At 35.7% G+C, this 21389-nt stretch overlaps 1 long non-coding RNA gene across 15 annotated transcripts in view; it reads right to left on the bottom strand.

The window, feature by feature from the left end:
• The window catches only part of LOC144288774 (uncharacterized), a 229162-nt gene that overhangs the window by 100783 nt on the left and 106990 nt on the right, over nucleotides 1-21389 (bottom strand). Inside the window, exon 5 of one of the 15 annotated variants that reach the window (XR_013356761.1) lies at nucleotides 10742-10974. The exons of the other annotated variants lie outside the window; for them this stretch is intronic. This is a non-coding gene — a long non-coding RNA (uncharacterized LOC144288774). Of the gene's footprint in view, nucleotides 1-10741; nucleotides 10975-21389 lie in introns of those variants that run through there. 15 annotated transcript variants of the gene reach the window in all.

Here is a 21389-nt window from a genome sequence, read left to right as displayed (position 1 = left end):
AAGCTTCAGGGGGATCCTGGGGCTTCCCAAAAGGGGGCTGTGGGGGAAGGTGGCCACCATGGTAAAACAGAAAGATGACTGGCCTCAAAGTAAAAAAAACCCTTAGTTTGAATCACAGCTCTGCCATTTACCATCTCTTTGACTTGGGGCAGCTCACTTAACCTCTCTGAACTTCAGTTCAATAAAATCGAAAACCTGGACATAAAATGGCCCACCTCACAGAACTTTCTCCAAGAATGACATGTGAGAATACTTAGCAAAAGAAACACTAACAAAGGGAAGGGACTCCATGAAGTTGTTTCTTTTTAGGTTAGATACAGTCTATTTTTCCTCTGGTCATAGGATAAAGAGACTTGAATAATTTAGAGTAATCCTTTTTTCTGATAACCCTCCCCCACCCAGATTCTGGAGCCTGAACCCCAGATTTACACCTTTTTAAGAAGCTATAACAGTCAAACACCAAATGCTTAATTTCAAGAGAACAAAAAAATTTCTACTTTTAAAACGACCTCCAAAAACAATTCAGAGAAATCCTAAAATTCCACAGTTTGAAATTTTTTATTTTGGTGGTACCTAGGGACAGTATAAATATTCCTGATAGAAATAACACTTTAACCTTGCCTGTCACTTATACCTTAGTAGGAATGACTTTATGTGTAATATTTAATGAGACAAAACATGCCTAAGGAAAAAAAAAGCCATGTAAATAAGACCTCTGCATGGCTCCTCTAAGAAAAAGAGCCATGTAGAAAGGTAAGTTTTTGGCTCTCCAAGGCTCTTCCTCCCTGTTGAGAGGAAGCAAAACTCTGAAGCAGGAATAGGGCCCTGACCTTGGAGATGAATTTCCAAACCAGATACAGCCTTCCTAGTCTTATATAGGAAATGGCTTTACACTAGGGTTACCATTTTCAGCAAATAAAAATACAGTACACTCATATCCACAGAAAGGAAGTACTTTTGGGGCTTTTCCTTCTCCGAGACAGATGGTACACTGAACCTGTGTTTGTTTATTTATTTATTCATGCATTCAATTATTCTAGGTTTTATACTTACTGGGAAACTACCATACTCCAGCAGTATGCTTGTCCTAGAAATAAAGTGATGAACTAGATAAACACCATCCATGCCCTAACAAAGCTCCCAGTCTACTGGGTGCTTAGTTAGGCATTAAGTAGCAATCTTCACATTTAATAACAATAATTACAACTGTTGCTAGTGCTATGAGCTAAGACCTAAGAAGCAAAATGCATGAATTCAAACTTATTCATTCATCTCATTATTTGTATGTGGTTCTGTACTAGGTAATGTCAGACATATAAAGATGAGGAAAAAGTACTCCTTGCTTCTAAAGGGCTCATGATCTCATAAGGAAGATTTACATGGACATAAATAATTATGAAATAAGGCCAATTATAATAGGCTATAATGCAGACAACTCGTGTGTCCATTGTCCCAAGAAATGCAGCTTCTTTATACCAGAGTACTTTATTTGCCCTTTGGGAGGAAAACAAAAGTTCACATTTCTTTTAGTATTTATTTAACAGGTGTCAAAAGCACTCTTTGGCCAAGATTAATAGTTTCACTACTGAGAATTCCATGGTTTAAATGTATATGTTAAAAGCAATTTTTAAAAACTGCAGTAATGTCATTGCTTCCCTCCTACTTGAAAATCTTATTGTCTTTGGGCTGTGATAACATAGTATAGGGCCATGTGGCTTAAACAACAGACATTTATTTCTCAGAGTTTTGGAAGCCAGAAGTCCAAGACCAAAGTGTCAGCATAGCTGAGTTCTTGGTAAAGGCCTTCAATATACTGATTTGCAGATGGCCATCTTCTCAGTGTGTCCTCAAATGGTGGAGCAAGAGACAGAATGGAAGAAAACACTCTACTGTCACTTCCCATTCATGACCTAGTTACTCCTACCTCCAAAGCCCTACCTCCTAATACCATCACCCTGGGGATTAGGATTTCAACATATGAATTTTGAAGGATACAAATGCTTAGTCCAGAGCACTAATCAACAGATTTAATTATTTCATTATTTTCCCTCAATTTTCATCATTGTCTCCTCTTCAGAGAAGTTTACATATAAATTTAGTTTGGAAGAGGGGGTGCTGCACAAAGCTTTGGATTCATTTTGAATTTTGTTTGTTAGGTCATGTGATCAAACCATAATATAAACTGTACACCTTGAACATTAAAATCAATACCCAGGCCAAGTTAAGTACATTTCACACAGGGGAGATGGATAAGTGAAGGTTATTTTTTTCTCTTCTTGAAACCCAAATGTTCTCTTCATAATAAAAGTATACATAAAATGATATTTTCTTTTGTACTGAATCTCATGGAGATTGAAGGAACATATATAACAAGAGCACTGAGCAGCAATTTCCAGACTGATGGGACCTGACAAAGATGATCTATTAATGTGCTATAAGCCATTTCTATAAATTTTGCTGCCAATAATAAAAGGATGAAATATCCTTATTGGTATCTAAAATGAAAGACTACAACTATGTTACAATTAATATTACCTATATTAAAATTTCTGGAGAAAAAAAATATTTGGCAAGGACTTTTTTTTCACTAATTTATGACCCAATGTAGTATACTGTAACCCAGAAAAACACACAGGTTCTTCTCACTTACAAAAAACATTATAGTAACTCTAAGAGTAGTACAGTTCCTAAGAATAAAGGCTATTTTACGAAAATTCAATCTTTTTTTAAAAAAAAATTCTTCGACAATCATTCAAAACAGACTGGATGACAAAATGCTGTTCTGTGGTCAACTGGCTTTTATACAAGTATATAAAAGTTAACATAAGAAAACTTTACTCAGTACTCAGGCTCCTGTTTCCATCTTTTCTCCTCTTAGTATTAGTCTCCCTACTCATTCCACCCATTTCTGAAGACCTGTTCTCACTGTCCCTGATCCTGTCCTATGTAAATAATCAGAAAACACAAAACAAAATCTGAAAAGATCTGATTAACAGTTACAGTTACATATTGATTAGTAATTACTCTTTAATTAAAATATGCATTCAAACTAATGAGCTATCTTACTGAGGACTTTCTTTTTCAAGGTTTAAAGGGAAAAAAATAAGTTCTCTTTAAATCTGGCTTTTCAAAGTTAATACTAAAAAAATATTAATTAAATTTTGCCCTCATCTGGAATGGCCAAAGACTTTCCATCCTGGGGCAATTCAGAATTTCAAGTTCTGCCTCTCTTAGCCAATGGTGCCACAAAGCCAGCTTGTCATTTTATATCAGTGATCCAGTAATCACTCTTAAATGGTAACTGTCTCTTATTCTTCATTCATTGTTTCTGTTATCTACTCCTGTGTAATAAAACTCCCCCAAAAGTTAGTGACTAAAAGTAACAAAAATCTATGAGTTCTCATAACTCTGTGGGTTAGTTGGGCAGTTCCTTAGTGATTCTTCTGAGCTCACTGATGAGGCAGCTTTCAGTAGAAGTAGAAAGTTCAGATAGAATGTTCCTTACTCTGTTAGACAATGCTGGCTATCAGCTGGGTGCCCAGGGATCTCCTTTTCCCCTGATCCTCCTATCTGCTAGACTAATTTCTTTACCTGGCCATCTCAGACAGTGTTCTATAGGCCAAAAGCAGAAGCTTCAAGCTCAGAAGTCATATAACATCATTTCCACAATGTGCTTTATTTTTCTTCAGAGCACTTAATGTCACATCATGTAATTTGAGGATGTACATTAGTGGACTTATTTATTTCTCTCTCACTAGAATACAGCTTTGTGGGAACAGGAGCTTTCTCTTTTTATCTCAGTAGCCCAAGTGTCTACAATAGTGTCTGGAACAGAATAGGAGCTCAATGATTAATTACTCAATGAATTTAAGGATGTATCTTCTTCTTTGGTCATCAGGTCCTGCCAATTCAGTATTCTAGGAGCCAATTATCAGATTTCCATTAACTCTCACAAGGATGCTGAAATGGCCTCCTAACCCACCTTCCTTGCTCAGGCTCTTCCCCACCTCCAGTCCACCCTCCATGTAAATCTGAGGGTTATTTCTGAAGAAGAGGTCTGATCATAGTATTTCCCTGCTTCAGAATTTCAGTGGCTTCCTTGCTGCCAATAAAATAACATCCCAAACCTTAACCATGGAATTCAAAGCCTTCATGACATGATCTGAATCTCCCTTTCCTGCCCCTATTCCTCTCCAAATACCCATCTCCCAACCCATAAATCTTGCTTCCAATGTACATCAACCTCACTCCTATTTTCTCATCACTAAATGCTCTACGCTGTTTGATAAAACTTGCACTTTACCTTCTCTGGCTGACAAACTCCTGCCCATCTTTAAGATCCAGATTTTCATCTAGAAACTTGCCCAACATCCCCTTTACTCTAGGTTTCCTCAGAATTTTGAACTTAGCTAAATTAATTGTTTTGTTATAATTGTTTCCTTATGTATTCCCTCCCTCTCAACAAACCATTATTTCCTGTGTCTTTTCTTTTTAAAAATGTGCTATTACATTCTAGGCATTTCTCAGTATAAAGTATCCATTAAATAAATGTTGGTTGGGCAGCCCAGCCGGCTCAGCAGTTTAGTGCTGCCTTCATCCCAGGGCCTGATCCTGGAGACCCGGGATCAAGTCCCACATCGGGTTCCCTGCACGGAGCCTCATTCTCCCTCTGCCTGTGTCTCTGCCTCTCTCTCTCTGCCTCTCTCTCTCTCTGTCTCTCATGAATAAATAAATAAAATCTTTTAAAAAAATTTAAATAAATGTTGATTGAATGAAAGTCCTAAAGATAGATTTCAAAGGAATCAGCTTTAGCATAGGATTAGTGACTCAGTGAAGCTAGCTAGCTACATCCTGGGATGATTCCAAACCCAAAACCAGACCAGACTCAGACATTATGAATAAAGAGAGCTGGAGAGATAACATACCCTGAGGCTTTTGTCATTTGGCTTAAAGCTTTCGGCTTCCCCTTTTAGGCAGCCTCATCAGGAGGCCAGTTCACAAACACTAACTACTAAGAATGTGATCTGCTGCTGTAAACATACAAATAAGAAATTGCAGGAAAACCTAAAAGGTTGTGTTCCTTCTCACTTCATGGGACATGGCAGAGTAATGAACTTGAAATGTCTGAAGGTGGGAACTGTAGTCAATGATTAACTGATTCTGTATCTGCTCACATTAAATTATCTCTAGAACTGCTGGAAACAGATTCTTAAAGTAAAGAAACAATTTTCCCCAGAGATTTTTTTCCTAGTCAAGGACAATCAAACACCTGAAAAAGCAGTACATACATTTTTGCTCAAAGAAATACTGAAGCTTTTCTTCTTATATATTGATGTTGAGGACATTTTTAGAAACATAAGAACTAGTATTAACACTGTTTTAGTTCCCACCACACAATAGTTTTTCTTATAACCCTTTATCATGACATTTTTACTAGAGAGTAAATCAAATATCCTCACCATTTACTCCATGACATTTCCACCATTAGAGATAAAAGCTTGCCCTATATAAGGTGCTCCAGCTGGTGAACCTCAAGAAAAGCACTTCTACTGGTGATATTATGTCATATCCCTTATCTCTAGACCTTGTGTTTGCAGGAGAGCGGACTACAGATCATCTTGCCCTTGAATATTTTTCTCTAGTTAAGGACTATCAGCTCCCAAGAGAGTAGTTTGTATATTTTTGTTCAATGAAATGTTGAAACTTTTTTCTTGTACAATAATGTTGAGAACAATTTTGGAAACATACCAACTAGTATTGACCTTGTAAGCACTGAGTTCCTTTTTGGCTCTGATTTCATCTCTTGAGTTATAAAAGAAGGTGTTTCTTTAGCAAGCATATAATTAAATGTGGTAAGTTAAATATGATTTGTTTTTCTAAAGAAAATGTATTTAATCAGTATGTCTTTTGGCCTTTATTGATCAGCCAAGGACATAAAAATATTCTGAATAATATTGAATAATGTCAATAAGGCCCTTTCTGTTCTAAAATTATACTATCCCTTCTCCGTTTGGGCTGACAATTATGGTGAATAATAAAACCATCATTATCTGGAGACATGATGTGGGCACACTGCTAATCTGTCCCCCTTATTGCTTTAGTCCTGATATGGCAAATATGAGGCTTAGGTACAAATTATGACACCCATCCCCCACTTGAATTCATGGTCTCATTGCTAATCAATCTCACCATTCTTCACCACTGAACCCCGATTAGACTCAGGAATCCTTCTTAACCAAATGATTTTAGTACCCATAACCTAGTAAACAGATCCAGCATGTGAGATTTTTTTTAAAATTTAATATTTAAAAAAAAAAATTTAATATTTCCATTTATCTCAAGTAGAGACACCTCCCAACCCTACTATAAAGCTAGTGAAGTAAAACATGAAGAATGAGATCAGATACATACAGGATCCAACTTTCAAGTAAAATATACTTTGGTCAAAACAAAACAACCAACAATCACAAAAACAAGAAAAGATAGGCCCTTTGATATTGGTCTTGGCAATGATTTTTTTTTTTAATTGACACCAGAAGCTAACATAAACAAATGGGACTACATCAAAATTAAAAATTTCTGCACAGCAAAAAAAGCCATCAATGAAACAAAAAGGTAAGCTACAAAATGAGAGAAAACATTTGTAAACCACATATCTGATGGGGTAATATCCAAAATATACAAGGAACACATATACAAATAGCAAAAACACAGATAACCCAACTTAAAAATGAGCAAAGGACCAGAAAAGACTTTTTATAAAGAAGACGTACAAATAGTCAACAGGTACCTTAAAAAAGTACTCAATGTTAGTAATCATCAAGGAAATGCAAATTAAAACCACAATGAGATACCACCTCAACACTTTTTAGGGTACCTATTATCAAAAAGACACATGATAACAAATGCTAGCAAAAATGTGGAAAAAGGGAACTCTTGAACACTATTGATGGGAATGTAAACTGGTACAGCCACTATGGAAAACACTAATGAGGTTCCGCAAGAAATTAAAAATAGAACTACCATATGATTCAGCAACTCCACTTCTGGGTCTATACCCGAAGGAAATGAAATCACTATCTCAAAGAGGTATCTGTACTTATATATTAAATACAGTATTATTCACAATAGCCAAGGAATGAAAACAACCTCAGTCTCTGTCAACAGATGAATAAAGAAAAGGTGATATCTATCTATCTGTCTATCTATCTATCTATCTATCTATCTATCTATCTATCTATCTATCTATGATGAAATGTTATCCATCCTTAGAAAAGAAGGAAATCACCATTTGCAACAACATGGATGAATCAGTAGGCAATTGTATTAAGTGCCAAAGGAAGACAAGTCTGCATGGTATCACATGTATGTGGAATCTTAAAAAAGAGAGAGAGAGAGAGAAAGAGCCAAACTCAGAAACAGAAAGGAGAATGGTGGCTCCAGGGGCTGGATGGGCATTGATGGTTTGGTGGGGAAAATAGGAAGAGGTTGGTAAAGGGTACAAACCTTCAGTTATAAGAGGAATGAGTCTTGAGGATCTAATGCATAACATCATGACTATAATTGATAACACTGTGTTGTACAATTAAAATTTGCTAAGAGAGTAGAACTTAAGTGTTTTCACCAGAAAACAAAACCAACCAAACAAAAAAGGTAAATACATGAGGTGATGGAATGTGTGTTAAATTAATTCAATAGTGGGAATCCTTTTTCAACATATACATATATCAAATCATCACATTTATATTTATAATACAATTTTATTTGTCAATTGAACCTCAATAGACTGAAAAAAAAAGTAGAAATAACAGGGCTGGAATGGGGTCTCACCAAAGGTATTAATAAACTTGAAGGGAGTCTGTCTAAAAAAGATGAAGCAGGTTGAGGCAGGTAAAAACAGAAGTCAGAAATACAAAATTTTCTGAGGATTATTTACCATGATCTAACAAAGAGAGATACTAAATCTAGCATTGCTATTCCTAGAGAAGTGTTCTCAGTCAGGAGGCAAGGATAATTCATTAGGCTTTATCAGAAAATGAATGAATCATTCCTCTAAATTATCTAACACTGTGATCTGATCTGGCTTGTCAACCATCAATCAACTTTCTAATTATAGCTTCTCAGCTTGGATACAGGTGAGAGTGTTGTTGGAAAGCTGACATCAATAATCCAAAAACTAAAAATAGATATTCTCCATTTAAAACAAATATGATGGCAATGGGACAGATGAATGCTGGCACCCAGTCTGATCCATTCTGACTTTTCTTCTTCAAATAAATATATTGGAAACTTGCTTTATACGTCAGTCTCTTTTGAGTTTAGTCATATGGTTGTTCCCCAAATATTTCCAGTCCTCCACCTTTTGGACAGAGAACAAAACTACGTATCTTGGCCCTCTGTGGTTGGATGAGACATATGACAATGATGAATTCATGCATGAAAGCAATGTGTCACTTCTGGGCTGAGTATTTAATTGCCGGTATGAGACTTTCCAGAGCTTGTATCTCTAGTGTTGGTGGTTTGGCAACATTTGAGATATGAACTGCCCTGTCGTCTTGAGTCCTGGAAGGAGGATACTGTACTCAGTGTCCCCAGATGGTGGTGGTATCAGGAACCAAAGAGAAAAATGGACCAAGTAACCCATTCCATTGATGACTCCAACAATAATCATTCTGATGTGTTTTCTAACATGAAATATATATTGGGAGAGATTCCTACTGGATATAGCTTTAATATTGTCATAACAACCCAGTATCAGTCATTATCATGAGCATGAATTACTTTAGGATATATTGAGTTGTGAAAACTATTGAAGTGTATACAGAGATGTGCTTTTGGGCCTAAGAATTAAACAAATACTAATCAGGCATTTTGCACACATTATTTCATTTAATCCCTGTACCACTCTAGAAATTATTATTTCATCTTACACTTGATAAAATGGACAATGAAATTCTAAACAGGTAGTAAACAAAGATTCTTTACACATGACTATTTGTGGGCAAAAGCTACAGTCTTTCTATACTGCTATCTTGCCATTTGGTATTAAACAACGCTTTAAATTTACTTTTTAAAAATTTCTTCCATATGTTGAAGCCCTATTTCTTGCTAACAATTTATTTGTGTTTAGTAATTCCCTGAGCCTTCCTTTTTAATTTGCTGCTTCTACTAAGTAGTGAGCTAGGGAAAGCAAATAAATAATTTGTTAGATGTTTTAGGAGGAAATATGTTCTGACCAAGGACCTACTGTACTTGCTCTGTGAGCAAAGGAATTTTAATACATGGACTCTGAAATCTGTTTTTGAAGTATAAGACTTCCATTTTCAAACTTGTGGTTTTCAGACAAGTTCTGAAGAGTGGAGTTTACAAGTAAAGAAAATTTCAGAAAACTAAAATATCCACCTTTATATCTCTCTGGATCTGCCTAGAATTTTAATGAATTTTTTTGTTGTTGTTTATGATAATGAGTTTTAAAATACGACACAATGGTTTTAAAAAGGTGATACTTTTAAAGATTTATGCTGTGTAAATGTACTGGGTTTAAACGGGTCATTTAGTGATCAAATAAAATTGCTTTTAGGTTATTTGACTTTTTCCCCCATTATGTTTCTTCAATTAAATTAAAATTGTTTCCCAACTCTCATTTTATTCAGTAATTTTCATAAAACCTCTACTGAGAAAGCTAAAATAAAATGTTATTGCCTTTCTGTGGATACAAAAAATAGAAGCCTGATGGGGTAGAAGATAAAATAACCAAATAGCTAAAGGACAATCATCCAACCATGTACTACCATTTAACAGTCTGATCCTTTTGTGAATATTACTAAAATACAAAATTGCTGGCCAATGTCATCAACTACTGATTTTAACAGAAGGAGGTGAACAGAAGGAATCTGCTATTTCCTTTTAGACCCTAGTTCTAAGTAATAATGAATAATTATTAAAATTGCAAATGCTGCACTAAAGTAAGTATAACAAAGTAGGTTTTGTCAATTTTAGTTTTGTTTATTTATTTACTTTAAAGATTTTATTTATTTATTCATGAGAGACACACATACACACACACACACACACACACAGAGGCAGAGACACAGGCAAAGGGAGAAGCAGGCTCCATGTAGGGAGCCTGACATGGAACTCGATCCCGGGTCCCTGGGATCATGCCCTGAGCTGAAGTTGGTGCTAAACCGCTGAGCTACCCGGGCTGCCCAATTTTAATTTTGTTCAAGCACTATGCCAGGCTCTAAAGATTCAAAAAGAAATTAAGAGATAGGTCTTTTCCTCGACTAAAGGAAATAAAGTCAGGATAGTTTGATGGTAAGGCTTTACAGTCATGGAGTCAGACACATTTGACATGGGATTCTGACTTAGGCATTTGATCTGAGTGATGTTAGACAAGACACTCATGAGTCCCAGGTGAGTCTCAAATTCCCAATTTGTGCTACTGCCTGTATCACCTGAGATATGGCAGGGAAGGGGCAATACATCCTCATGGATAAATCTGTGGATGCTAGAAACCAGTTGCAGTGGTTCTTAACCTGGCTTTTCCACTCATTAGCCTTAAAAAATTATTTTATCCTTCATTTGCAAAGTAGGAATAATAATAGCACATATTCCAAAGATTATTATGAAAATTAAGAGAGAAAATGAATGTAAAACACTTAGCACACTGTTTTCTTTATCAGTTTGCTATCCTCGCCATAATAAAATTCCATGGACTTGGTGCATTAAACATTAGTTTATTTTCTCACAATTCTGGAGGTAAGTCCAAAGTGCAAAAGTCCAAAGTCAAGGTGTTGGCAGAGCTGGTTCTTTCTGAGGCCTCTCTCCGTGGCTTATAGACAACCATCTTCTCCCAGTGTCTTCATGTACTCTTCCCCTTGTGTCTGTGTCACAATCTCCTCTTCTTACCAGGACATCAATCCACACTGAATTTGGGCTCACTCCAATGATTTCATTTAACTTCCAACATCTCTTTAAAAACAGTGATGTGATGAGATACTGGGGGTTAAGACTTCAACATATGAACGGGGGGGGGGGGGGTAGGTGGAGACACAATTCAACCCATAAAACTGGCCTAAAAGAAACAATAAATGTTAGCTATCATTGCTGCTGTTAACTGCTGCTGCTGCTGTTATTATAATAATCAAATAATTTATCAATCTCAAAAGGAAGTAAAGCACCACTACTGACCTAACAGTAGGCTTTTTTTATATTTGATTTCACAAAAAGGGGCATTTTAATCATAATGATATTTACTATCTGCTACATTATGTGGTTTAGGACTATTATAAGTACAAGCTTCTGATAGTTTCCACATTGATTAAAATACTAATACAGTCAATGTCAAAGGTTCAGTCCATTTTTGGGGCAATGGCTTCATTCTGTTCCGTAGTTGCAGAATGTACCCCAACCCTGGTTAATCACATTACAAGTAAAAGCCATTATTTCATAACGGGAAAAGGGCAGGAGGGTATGCATGGGTCAGCAGAACTCTATCATCAGGACCAGAAAAAGAACCCTGGGTGCATGCCCTCCTCTAAATGAATAAATGATCTCTTATCAGATCTTTTTTTTACAGTGATATGCAAAAAATGCTTAAGAAATGATAACTGTCTCACAAAAGAGCAATGAGTGGAAAAAGAGAATTTGCTTTTTGACTTTCCCTTTTTAAAGCACTTAAACTAGTAAAATGAAATTACTGGCATCTATAGAAATACTTAAAGGCCAGCCACTTACTTTACTCCTACCTCTTCTTATAATTTTCTTGGAAGATACTGAAACAGTGTACTCTGATGGGATTAAGGGGGGAAAAGGTTCAATTATATTTTCAGATACAGAGACACACTTTATTTTGTACCCATGAAAGTGTCAAGAACTCAGCTCCATTTTGAAAATGATATGCGGGATCCCTGGGTGGCTCAGCGGTTTAGCATCTGCCTTCAGCCCAGGGCGTGATCCTAGAGTCTTGGGATCGAGTCCCACATCCGGCTCCCTGCATGGAGCCTTTTTCTCCCTCTGCCTGTGTCTCTGCCTCTCTCTGTGTCTCTCATGAATAAATAAAAATCTTTTAAAAAATGACTTGCAATCTAATAGATATAGATGATAGGCTTATGTGTATAATAGCCTACCCTCAAGGTAGGAATATTACTCAGCCATCAGGAAGGACAAATACCCACCATTTGCTTCGACGTCGGTGGAACTGGAGGGTATTATACTGAGTGAAGTAAGTCAATTGGAGAAGGACAATCATCATATGATTTCACTCATATGGGGAATATAAGAAATAGTGAAAGGGATTATAAGGGAAAGGAGGGAAAATGAGTGGGAAAAATTAGAGAGGGTGACAAAACATCACAAAGGGTAGTGGAAGGGGAGGCGGGAAGGTGGGATGGGGTAATGTGGTGATGGGCACTGAGGAGGGCACCTGAAGGGATGAGCACTGGGTGTTATATGTTGGCAAATCGAAATTCAATTAAAAAAAGATACCTATTTTTGAAAGATATTTGTTTTTTCATGGTGTAATTAGCATTTCACTGGTTCCATTTGATATTCTATTTCTTTCTAGTTTACTAATACTGGTTTGTGACATGGAAAGATGTTCTCTTTATAAGAAATTCAAATTCTCTTTATAAGAAAATTTGAATATGTACTCCATAAACTTATGCCTTATTTCTTAGAATCAAAAGTTTCTTTCAGAGCAGCCTCTTTTGTATTCTTTCCTTCACTCCCACACTCGTTCAATGTTTTCTATTTTAATATTTCTTTGATTATGTACTATCAGACATCATGTGGCTAGAAGAAAAGGAGCCTAATGACATTTCACACCTAGCTACTGTGTGACTTAGCTTGTATTTATTTTAAGTACATACAATTCTATTCTACATGAAGGGAAAGCAATGATTGTCTGTTTACAAGCTATAGGTAAACTAAAATTTAAATATGGAAAAAAAGGAAGTACTATTTAACGAAATGCTTAAAACTTTATGTAGATCTAATTTTAAAAACTAATAATGTACTTAGAAATAAGACTAAGAAAAAAATAAGTCAAATGGGGACTACACTAGAACACAGTTAATATAGTTATGAAGTCTGAATAAATTAATCCAAGAATATATTTCGATAAAATAAATAATTTATTATTTACAACAGGCACTCCTAAGAAGTCAAAATAATATATATTGCAAAGTTGTCAAGAAAATACACTTTGAAATTAAGCCAGCTATTAGAAATTTTCATATCTATTTACCTGATACTTTTAAATTCCCAAGTAAACTTTTATTCCTTTTTTCAGATATAAAGAAGAGCTGAAATTTAAAGTTATGATAATAAAGCAAAAGTGCAAGAAATGAGACATATAGACTAATGAAACAGAGTAGAGAACCCAGACCTTCAGCCTCTAAAACTGAGACAAAATTAATTTCTGTTGTTTAAGCCACTCAGTCCTATGGTATTTTGTTATAGTAGCTCAAGCCAAGTAATATAGGTTCCAAAACCAAAGAACAATAACAATCTCTTTAATAGTGCTGGGGAAATTGGATAACTACATGCAAAAGAATGAGATTGTACCTTTATAATACACCATAAACAAAAACTAATGCAAAATGGATCAAAGACCTAAACATAAATTCTAAAACTATAAAACTCTTATAAGCAAATATAGGGGGAAAGCTTCATAACATTGGATTTGTCAAGGATGCCCTGGATATGACACCAAATGCATAGGCAACAAATGTAAAAATAAGGCATACTATATCAAACTTTAAAACTTCCATTCATCAAAGGACACAAATCAACCGAGTGGAAAAGCAACCTACAAAATGAGAGAAACTATTTGAAAATCATGTATCTGATAAATGGTTAATATCTATAACATATAAAGAATTCCTCAACACTACAAAATAACATGTCTGGAAAATGGGCAAAGGACTTAAATAGACATTTCTCCGAAGATGATATATTTTTGATGACATATATATGATACATATATATAATATACATATATATTATATATATTTCTCCAAGATAATATATTAATAGCTAACAAACATATGGAAAGATCTATATTAATAGCTACAAACATATGGAAAGATAATATGTTAATAGCTAACAAACAATAATCATTAGTTAAATGCAAATCAAAACCATAATTTGATTTTCCCTCAGACCCATGAGAAGAAAACACCAAACAAACAGAAAATAACAAGTGCAGGCAAGGGTGTACAGAAATTGGAACCCTTATGAATTATTGGTAGGAATATAAAATAATATAGCTACTATAGAAAAACAGTATGTGATGCCTCAAAAGTTAAAATTAGAATTATCATAATCCTCAATTCCACTTCTCAGTGTATACCCAAAATAACTGAAAGCAGACTCTCATAGAATTATTTGCATGTCCATGTTCATAGCATCACTATTCATAATAGCCAATAGGTAAAAGCAACCCATGTGTCCAGGGACAGATGAATGGATAAATAAAATGTGGTATGCAATGAAATTTTATTCAGCCTTAAAAAGGAAGGAAATTCTGATACATGTTACAATATGGATGAACCTTGAAGACATTATGCCAAGTAAAATAAGTCAGTCACAAAAGTGAAATACTGGGTCATTCCATTTTAATGAGAAATCTAAAGTAGTCAACTTCATAGAGATAGAAAGCAAAATGGTCATTACCAGAAGCAAGGGGCAGAGATATGGAGAGTTGTTATTTAATTCAGTTTTGCAAGATGAGAAAGTTCTGGGGATTGATTATATAATGATTTAATTATACTTAACACTATGAGCCGTGTACTTAAAAATGGTTAAGATGGTGAATTCTATGTTGTGTATTTTTATAATAATAATTTTTAAAAAAGAAATTCACAAGATCTTTTCTAAGAGTAAAGTTAACATCTGCCTCAATTTTCTAGAAAAAGGACATGAAAGAGAGGAAAATCTATAAAAGTAGCCACTTGGTGAAACGGTCAGTGTTTTATACTCCAAAAATGGATTAATCAATCCCATTTTTATATAACATAAGTTTAAAATGCTGGGAAATACTCCTTTGCCTTGGTTAGAGGTGAATGAAGGAAGAGAGAGAGAATTTAGACAAGAAACAAAAGTTCTTTCAGCAAGTGTTGGCCACTCTCTCCTCTTTTTTTTTTTCCCCTAAGAAACTTAACAAAAGTGTGATGTCACACAGATCTTATTGAGCTGAATAACTGTGGGATCCCATGGTGACCTTAACATTTGAATTCACACTCCTACTCAATGGGTGGCTTTTTTCAGAACAAAAGCTTTTTAACATATTTGTTACAAAGCACAGCAAGATTTCTGGGAAAGAATATGTGACAGTTGAAGAGGAAGCCTACGCAGAAAAATTAATATGGCAACTTGTGGAAGAAACACACACAGGCTGCATTGGCTATGATATAATTCATGTATAACTAATTTCCAAAAAACAATGAATGATATATGATTTGCAATACAGGACTTTTTGTTTTACAAAACACCAAACAAGTGTGTCATCATTTTGCAAACGAATACAGACATGTGATCATTTTTCCTTATCTGGAAATAGTGTTGCTGGTAGGTCAAGGGAAAGGATTGAGAAGGATGATCAGATCTCCCTTAATATCAGATATTTTCTCACAGGCAGTACAACCAGAAAAGGTAGCACTGGAGTGGGGCTTGAATTAAAATTTAATTGAAGACTTTTTAATTCCTAGGTCCTCAAGTTTTTAAAAAAAAATAAGAAAAGGAGAGAATAGGTGAGGAGGGGAAGGAAAGAAAGGCAGGGGTAAAAGCATGGTTCTTGCCCTCCGTGACTTCACTATCTACTAATAAATGAGAACCACGATGATTATTTCATTTGGATAGGTGGGTAGAGTGGGTACAAATGGGAAAATATTTCAAGCTAAGGATAATGAATTTCTATAGAAGCCTTGATGTGGCTTCTTTGTAAGTAATCAACATATATTTGATGACTAAACAAGAATAACCGAAAATTTTAAGAAAATTTTTTCTTTCCTTCTTCTTCCCTCCCTCCCTTTTTTCTTTCCACTTTTAACTAGAAAAGTAGCCATGGTCATAAACACAGATGTTCAAGTCAAGGCTGAGACTAGAAAGCAGTACAATCAGACTGATCTGCAGGAATCTGATCTGTGACTCTAAAGGAATCCAATCTATGACTCTGTGTGGACAGGTATTTTTTCTCACAGACTCTCTTCTATACAGTGGTCAGATCTAGTGCTCGTTCATCAAATCCTGAGATGGTCTCCATATTTGGTACCCAAACAGTGACAAGTCAGAACAACAATGGGAAACAACAAGCCATATCTGATATTAAGGGAGATCTGATCACCTTCTCAACAAAAACACTGACCATGCTTAAAAAATATATGAAATAAATAGAAATAAAATGTTTCCATAGCTAACATCTGTTTGTGAAATATAGGAATAGATATTTTCTTAAGTCAGGAGATGAAACTATCTACTTTAAGATCTAAGTAACAAGCAGATGGAAGTATAATTCCTTTTTTTCTTTTAACCCCCAAACAGCTGACTCATTGCCAGAAGGGTATGGTGATTTCAGCTTGTAATAGAAGCCACCCACTAACACAGAAATTAGTAATGAATAATGAATTTGCAGAGGAAGTGAAATTACAAATAAAAAGGATTATGTCTAAACTTTCATTTCTAGCAGCATCAGATACTCTGAACTACCCCAGAAAAAAATCAGCTAAAATGGTGAGTAAATATATATGTATAGTTTTAATTTTTAGTAATTTGCTGAGTTAAAAAATAAGAAACCAACAAAGGGATTTGTGGAGCTCCAACTCCACCCGCCCCACCACTCCCCACGGCTACATAGGTGTTGGGGCCAGGCGGGAAGGGAAACTCCTCAAGATGGCGGATACGCCAAAATGGCTGAGGTTCCTGTCACCACCTCCACTTGGGACGACAGCTTGAGCAGACCCTTACACCTCTCCTTTGGACTTCCCCAACCGAACCCAATGCCCTTCAAACCCCAGAGGAGGAAGTCACCTTTGACTGGTCGAATTGCAATCCTTCCTTTGCATAGTGAGGGTCACTCTGACTGGTTGGATTGCAATCCTTCCTTTGCATATGAGCCAACCAATAGGAAACCGTTCTGCCTTACAACGTTATGTAAACCCCCTACCACCTTGTCTTGGCGCGACTTCCCCGATTCACTCTCTTTCCCCCGTGAGTCGTGGAACCTCGCCCGAGGGTGCCTGCAATAAAATCTGTTCTTGGACCCTCGCTTGCCTTGGCGGTCTCATTTCCATCTAGTTACTAAAAAACTTAACAATAGGGAACTTGGGAGACAAGCCAGTGGCTAAGGCAGCTTTTCCCTCTGAGAGCTTCTGCCCAACCCTGGAAACCTGAGTTCTCTCTAAAGCCTGAATAATATGCAGGGGACGGGTGATAATATTTAGCACTTGGTAAAGTGAGAAATCTAATAAGATTTCCTATCAGCAGTATAAAGGTGAAGAAGCAATAAAATCTGCTACCCATAAGGAGCTAACAAGGAAATTTGCCTATCTCAAGCCAGGACATAGATGAGGATATAGTGGGGGTGGGAGGGAGCAGAGAATCTCTCCAGAGAATTCATAACCACAAGGTTGCCCTCATGGATTTACAGTTGAACTATTAATGCTTCTGTTGTCTGAAAAAGCTTAGATAGAGAGTAAAATTTAAAGAACTTAATTAAAAAAATAAAAAATAAAGAACTTAATTAAATGCCATGGTGACTGAAAGAAGCAAATGAAAATCTAAGGAAAGAATTGATTAGATGAAGGATAAATTCAAAGAAATTATCCAGGATAAAGACAAAGAAAACTATAATAAATAAAAAATGAGAAATTAAGATGGTATATTTAGGTGCCTGGGTGGCTCAGTCTTTTGAGCGACTGACTCTTGATTTCACCTTAGGTCATGATCTCATGGGTTGTGAGATCAAGACTCCTATTGGGCTCCACACTCAATGAAGAGTCTGCTTGAGATTCTCTCTCCCTTTCCTCCTGCTCCTCCCTCTGTTCATACATACGCCCTCTCTCTAAAATAAATAAAATCTTCAAAAAAAATGGTACATAACTAAGAACTCCAAAGGAAATAATAGAACGAATTGGGATGAGATGATATTAAAGGAGGTAAAGGTGAAGACTTTTCCAGAAATGTTAAAACACACCAATTATGAGAATGAGAAACAGCAATTATGAATTCAAAATCCAGTTGCAGCTCCAAAAATTATTAAATTTTATCAATAAAAATTAAAAACTTTTGTACAGACCCCTCCAAAAAAGGAAAGTGAATAGCAAGAAAGAAGGTATGGAGAAAAAGAAACGCTGAGGCAAATGGACTGTCAGAATAAAATGGTACAACCAATCAAAAGATTATCAGTGATCATTATAAATCTAAACTAATTCTTCATTAAATACAAAGTCCAGGGGCACCTGGGTGGCTCAGTTAAGTGTCTGTCTTTGGTTCAGGTCACGATCTCAGTGGGATTAAGCCCCACATGGGGCTTCTTGCTTACCACAGAGTCTGCTTCTCTCTCTCTCTCTCTCTCTCCCCGTCCCTCCCCACTATGCATTCTCTCTCTCTCAAATAAATAAACCTTTATTAAAAAAAAAGTTTAAAAAACCCAAAGTTCATCTCACTAAATAAAAAATGTTTAAAGACCTATTAATTTTATATGACTAATATATCATAAAGAAACAAAATACTGAAGGCCAAAAGAAGAGAAAAGATTTATGAAGCAAATACTAAGCAAAACAAAGCTGGAATAAGTATATTAAAAACAGATAAAATAAATATGAGGGCAAAAAAATATTAAAGATAAAGATGGTGACTTTAAAATGAATACTAAATTTCTTCAATTTTTAATTTATATGTACCTAGTGACATAACTTGAAAGAAAAATTAAAATTAACAGAAATATCAGAAGAAATTGACAAATTATCTATTACTGTGTGATACTTTAATATATCTCTCTTAGTAAAACAATATATCCAGCAGGAAAGAAATACAGAGACTTGAAAATAAAAGTAACAAAGCTGATCTAATCATTGAATGCTCCACCCAACAAGTGAAGAATGCATGTCTTCTTCAAACACATTGAGTTTCTGAAGTTTCTGAATAATTTTAAAGATTGACATCATATTAACTATATTCTCTAACAAAATGCAAGAGTAAGAAACCAATGACAAAACTATAGCTAGAAAACTATACGTTGTGCCATTTTAAAATGCATTTCTGAATGATTCATTGATCACAGAAGGAATAATAAATATTATAAAATACTTAGAACTAAATAATATTTAAAATACTACATGTCCAAAATAAGACATGTAGGGGTGCCCAGGTGGCTCAGTCAGTTAAGCATTTGCCTTCAGCTCAGGTCAAGATCTCAGGGTCCTGGGATCGAGCCTCCCGTTGGGCTCCCTGCTCAGCAGTCTACTTCTTCCTTCCCACTCCACTCTGCCTGCTGGTTCTCTCTCTCTCTCTCTTACTCTCTCTACCAAATAAATAAAATCCTTAAAAAAAGTAAAATAAGATCAAATAAAATAAAATAAGACATGTAGAAGACTTCTGCTTTGGGGAAGATGGAATAGATGTACTTTTCTCTAATCCTCCCATCAACCACAATTAAAACCCCAGAATTTTATATGCAAAAAAACTTAAGACTCCAAAGGCAGTGTGGCCAGGAATCCCCAGAACACAAGAAACAATACTATGAGTTCCCTGGGTTTTCTTTTTGCCACATATATCCCAGACTGAATTTTGGGTAACTAACAACTAGGAAATGCCAATGGGCACAGACCAAAAAGACCCAACAAAAGCTTTCTCCCTCAAGTTAAAAGACCAGGAAAAAGACATGAATCACCTAGAGACTCAGCAAGTCAGAAAGCTTTTAGGCAGGGCCACCTGGGTGTCGTTGGTTAAGTGTATGCCTTCGGCTCAGGTTGCTATCCCCTGCTCCTGGGATCAAGCCGGTACTGGGCTCCCTGCTCAGCAGAGAGTCTGTTTTTCCCTCTCCCTCTTCCCCCCTCCTCTGATCTTGTACACTTACTCTCTCTCTCAAATAAATAAATAAAATCTAAAAAAAAAAAAAAAAAAAAAATTGACAGGCTTCAGCAAGACTTACAAAAATACAGAGAGAACATACAAATTACTACTACTAAGAATGAGAGTATACCACTACAGACCCTGTAGATACTAGAAGGATAAGAAGGGAATATGATGAACAATTCTACACACAACATAATTTTGATAACTTTGATAAAATAGACCACGTCCTTAAAAAGTAAGTACCATAATTCTCCCAATATAAAAAATAGATCATTTGAATAGACCCATAATTAAGAAAATTGAATTTGTAATTAAAAATCCTCTCGGGGATCCCTGGGTGGCGCAGCGGTTTGGCGCCTGCCTTTGGCCCAGGGTGCGATCCTGGAGACCCGGGATCGAATCCCACTTGGGCTCCCGGTGCATGGAGCCTGCTTCTCCCTCTGCCTGTGTCTCTGCCTCTCTCTCTCTCTCTGTGACTATCATAAATTTAAAAAAAAAAAAAAAATTATTAAAAAAAATCGTCTCCAAAAAGAAATGTTTCATTGAAAAATCTACCAAGTGTTAAGAGAATTAACACAAATTCAACAACATTTTCCAGAAAATAAAAGAGGAAACTCATTTTATAAGGCCAGTATTATCTTGATAATAACCAAAGTAGCACAAAAAAACCCTACAGATCAATATCCTCCAGGAATATAAATGTGAAAATTCTTAACAAAATAAAAGCAAATAAAATTCACTAAAATATAAAAAAGAATTATATGCCAGAGCCAAGTGAGATTTATTTTGGGGACGCAATACTGGTTAAATATGGAAAACTCAATAAATGTAACTTACCATATTCACAGACTACAGAAGAAAAATCATATGATCATATAAATTGATGCAGAAGAAAGTGAAAAAATTTAACTTCTTTTTATGATGAAAAAAACTCTCAAAAACTAGAAGCAGAAGGGAACTTCTTCAACTTGATAAAAAACACCTATAAAAAGACTAGAGCTAACATCATACTTAATGAAGCGTAAATGTGCTTCTCCCTAGGATAGTTTTCCCTTTTAATCTCTTGCAAAAGATAAACACAGCCTTTTGAGAATTGGTTGGGCAGAGGAGGGAGGTCAGACAGACACAAACTGCAAATTGAAGTCCTGACTCTTGATTTAGTTAGCACAGTTTTATAGAATTTTTTGTAATATCTGTCTTACACAATTCTATATTAAAATCCATTTCTCAGGACACCTGGGTGGCTCAGCAGTTGAGCATCTGTCTGCCTTTGGCTCAGGGCGTGATCCCAGACACCCGGATCAAGTCCC

Source organism: Canis aureus, chromosome 18, assembly GCF_053574225.1.
Source record: "Canis aureus isolate CA01 chromosome 18, VMU_Caureus_v.1.0, whole genome shotgun sequence".
NCBI lineage: Eukaryota > Metazoa > Chordata > Mammalia > Carnivora > Canidae > Canis > Canis aureus.
This window is presented reverse-complemented; position numbering and strand designations above follow the sequence as displayed.